General features: G+C 53.7%; 1 protein-coding gene across 2 annotated transcripts in view; it reads right to left on the reverse strand.

The window, feature by feature from the left end:
• Nucleotides 1–4,525, reverse strand: part of Unc13c (unc-13 homolog C) — a 429,116-nt gene that overhangs the window by 195,725 nt on the left and 228,866 nt on the right. The gene's annotated exons all lie outside the window — the stretch shown is intronic.

Genomic DNA, 4,525 nt, shown 5'->3' on the forward strand with positions numbered 1-4,525 from the left:
GCTCGGGCTGCGGGGAAATCACGGCCACTGCGAGGGCCGGGGCCAGCGTGGAGGAGCCCGCTTCTGGGGAGCCAGAGTGCTGTGGCAGGGGACTCGGCCTGCAGTGCCTGTCCCTCCTTGTCCAGCTCCCAGGCTGCTGGGTGGAAGGCAAATCACCTGTGTGCTGTGTTCCGCTCTGGCTGAAGCAGCAGGGGTCTCCTCGTCACCCCCACTGAGCTTGTGGCTCTCCCTCTGACTGGAGCTAGGGTGAGAGCTTGCCTCAGAGAGGAGGTGATTGTGCGGGCAGCTCTGTCCCAGAACACTTTACTACACGTCGGGTTTAATTAGACCCAGACAGGAAGGTTGAGGGCACACTCTATTTTACCTAAGACTCTCTCTTTAAACCTGGGGCACGCTATCATCTATAACTATCACAAGCGTTGGCCTATTCCAGGCCGTCACTTTCAAGCAAACCTGTTTCATTTGTACAATGACAAAAGATTTGGAAAATGAAGGCAAGGTTTACGATAAGAGCGGAAGATAAACGCAGGGAGGAAAGCACCCGCTGGTACGTGAGCTGTCCTTGTTCCGCTCGGAGACCTTCCTCAATCCCTCCCGCAGGCCTGCTCATTCTGCCTCTCTGAGCACCAGTGCAGGGTGCCGAGACCGAGCGGATGCCCGGGCTCGCCCCAAGGGAGGCCGCCCAGCGCTGCGCGGCTTCAGCGGGTGAGGACGTAGGTGCGGTCCCTTCAGCAAGGCTCTCTGAGCACTGACAAGACTTCATGCCCCAGCAGCCTGGCTTATGCAGTTTAGTCCTGGAACCAGACTATGTAATGATTGCCCTTTAAGGTAACCAATACACATTTTCACTTAGTTACATGCCACAATGATTATGATTAATAGTCATTAATAACACCACAGATGTTATAGGGTTATTTTAAAAAGAAGCTTACAAGCTCTAGAGAAATGCCATCCCACTTCTAATCTTTAGCCATTCTTGAGTAGCTGGGTTTGCCTCCGGCTCTGATCACAGGTATGTGACAGGCAAGGCCAGCATGAAGGGCAAGGGAGATGGCAAGAGGAAAACCTGCAGCCGAGGAGCAAAGAGGCACAGAAGACCGTGGGGACCTGACTGCTAGGTGCTCGCAGGCTGGGCGAGTTCTGACTACTGGCCACACCGCCCATGGTCTCTGCAGTGACCTGTCCTGTTCTTGATTTTAAAGGCTGCAGGCCTCGGGCTGGTAAGATAGCTCTGAGGTCTAAGTGCCTGCCTGGCAAGCACAAGGTCCCGAGTCCCATCCTTAGTATGCACGCCCTGCTGGCCCCGAAACTGGGTGTGGTGGCGCAGGCCTGTAATCCCAGCACTGGGGAAGCAGAGATGGGAGGGTCTCTATGAGTCTGAACTGTATAGTGAGACCTGATGTCAAATAAATAAATAAAAAGTTGGAGGCTGCAGGCCTTGGTGTGGCTGGGACCTGCGTCGGGACCTCTTTCGGCTGCCTCGTGGGCTTGCTGGGGCTGTAATAGCCTATTGCCTGCTTCAGATTCAATGCTGGGAAAGCAGCGTCCACAGCTGGAGGTGCCCGGGGCGGCTTCTGCAGTGAAGCGGCTGTGTGTGCACAGTCACTGTTGCCGGGCTGGCACTGCCCACCACCTCTTGGCCCTCTGAGGGGAGGGGACCTCACCGTGGGCGACAGGAGGCAGAGGCTGAGGTGGGGGCCTCGGCGAGGCGGACAGAGCAGGGGCTCCAGTCCTGTAAGCACTTGGGCCCAGTATAGGCAGCACCCTACTCCGTGTCGAGCTGCTGGTCTCCACACAGCAGGCCCAACTGTGGCGCTTCCATACAGCTCAGTACTGGAAGCGTAAACACAGGGAAAATGCTCCGAGAACGGCGGCGCTGGGATCCCAGCACAGCAGGACAGAGCCAAGACGAGAGGTTTCCCAGGCGACTTACAGAGAAGTGGCTGGCTAACATGGGGACAGCCGTGTGGAGAAATGCACTGTGGAACTGCCTGGCTTCACAAACTCTCGGCTACACGTCCATCATTAATGCTAATGTTAATATCCACAGAAAGAGTAGGAAAACAAGGAAGTTAAACTTCCAATACTCTTCAAATTTGTCTTTTCAAAGTCACTTTGATTAAAGCTAAGTAGTCATTATAGTAGCTCTGTTATTAATTTGAATTAGAATTGATCCTAAGGGTTTCCAATTGTTTAACTTTTGATCCAGTTTTTAAAATATCGAAGGCATCTGGCCGGAGCAAGCTCCTTCACAACTGCATATTAACTACGACTGGGGGCGCTGTCTTGCAGTACTACCACAGACAGCAAAGCAAACAGAAGAAGAGCCCAGAACACAGAGCCCAGGGTCGCCGGAAGTTGGCTCAGCAAATGTCTCTGAAACGTGCCTGAGTGGCTGCCATCAGCTTTGGGGGCACGATGTACTCGCACACCGGTGGGGAGGCGCAGTGCAGCGTTTCTAACGCAGCTCCTCCTGCAGGGAAGTTGCAGAAAGGCACAGCAGCCTGAAGGAAGGAGTCCTGTGCCCGCCGCTGCCTGGGAGCCCAGGCTGGGCGAGGGGCCGGGGCGAGAGCCCACAGGCAGGCCAAGCACCGGCCTGCGTGTCCAGATAAAGCCCGCCGCCCAGAGGAACAGGCTGCCCGAGCCAAGGCGCAGCAGAGATGGCGCGAGTGTGCAGGGAGCTTCGTCCACTTGAGGCCGGTGGCGCTCAGCTTTCTAAGAACATTTTGGGCCTGGCTGGAGAGACAAGGTTGAGCAGAGAGGTGAGATGGGCCTTCTAGAGGCCAAAATACCCCAAACTCAAGGCTTTGAAAAGTGCATATGAATGAACGAGTCGCTCTGAGAAGCTCTATCTCCTCTCCATGGGCAGGAAGCCACATCACAGAGCCATATTGAATAGATTGCTTGGGTGAGGCGGTTTTAGGAGGATACGTCTCAGGAAGGAGAGAGAAGGGGTGCTTGGTGCTGGGAGGACAGGATGAGGGATCCAAGCTGGGTGGGAATGGGTCTCAGAAGCCCGGAGGAGAAACCCTCAGAACCTGAAACTGCTGGAGGGTGGGCGAGGAGGAGAAAGGCGGAGTCCAGAGCCAAGTGGGCCAAAGACCCAAAGGGGGACCCTGAGGTGGAGTGCAGCATCGGGGCAAGTCTGAGCCAAGAGATTTGTGGGGTTGGAGTGGGAGCCCGGGTTGGACACCTGGCGCTGGTCATCTGCATGAGCCTCAGTAGGGAGAAAGGTCACGCAGGAGACCTTGCAGGATGGGAGAAGCGCTGTGTGGCGGGACCAGAGTCAGCAACAGAAGCACACTGGAGGAAGAGGGAAGCAAGTAGTATGGCTGAGAACACGTGAAAAAGAAAGACAGTTAGGGGCCAGCCAAATAGCTCAGCGGACTAAAGCACCAGCTTAGGCAGACGCAGGGCCAGCCGGAGTTCCATCTCTGGTGTGCCGAGCTGGCCCCGCCCACGGGGTGCGCTGAGACAGCGATTGAGACTGGGCGTGGTGGGGCACGCCAGAAATCCCAGCTCTTGGGAGGCTGAAAACAGGAGGATCACTATGAGTCCGATCTACGCAGTGAGACCCTGTAGTCCCCGTAGACCCTTACTAAAAATTAAAAAAAGAAGAAAGAAAGGCAGAAGGAAGAAAACCAGAATGCGAAGGAGGAGGGGCTAAAAGGGGAAGGATGACAGATCCTAAAGTACAGACTTCATAAAATGGGCAGAACAGAAATTACTGGACTTTACCAGTGAAAATCAGGGTGCCCCCAGCAGGCCTGGGTCCAAGGAGTGGCAGGAGTTCCCACAGCAGGAAGCGAGACCCAACGGGAGGAAAGAATGTGGTGGGGTGATCAGGGCCCGTGAGTGTCCCCCGCCCCCAGAGCTCTCACTGTCCCGTGGACTGCGTGGAGTCACCGGGATTTTGGAGTCAGCTGACGAGTCTGGCAAGATGGACAGAAATGAGTAGGTCTGCAGGACCCAAAAGCGCTCTGCAGGAGCAAGGGGACAAGCAGCTCTGCCTGCCTTCCACCAGGCTTCGCACGCGACAGGCAGAAGGAAGCACGACGTCCAGGCTGAGGCACGACAGAGGCCCGCCTGCCGCTTCCGCCACCTTCAGTGGGCCTCTCAGGGCCGGGCTACTTCTGTGTTGGGAGACATTTAGATGCACACAGTAGCCCCTAAAAATGCATTGTCTTTAAAGTATGTAATATAAATTATGACTTATAGAAATATTTAAAGTGTCATTAAAATGATTTTGTAAATCATCCAGAAATCAGCTTATTTCTTTAAAAAATTATGAGAGATCTTGTTAATTTCTGGTTAATGAGAATATAGCTTCCCATATTATAAAATTGCTAAGAACATCATACTTGCTTAACTTTATAAAATAAAACATTAGTAATTAATTTGAACATAAGAATGAAATAATCCAGGTGCACAGCATCTGAAGGGGAGACACAGGAATGGTGGAGATGTGAAACCAAGGCTGACATGGAGGGCTGGCATTTCTCTTGCTACTGTATTTGATTTAATT

The sequence above is a fragment of the Octodon degus genome, unplaced genomic scaffold (genome assembly GCF_000260255.1).
Source record: "Octodon degus isolate 3935 unplaced genomic scaffold, OctDeg1.0 scaffold00105, whole genome shotgun sequence".
Lineage (NCBI taxonomy): Eukaryota > Metazoa > Chordata > Mammalia > Rodentia > Octodontidae > Octodon > Octodon degus.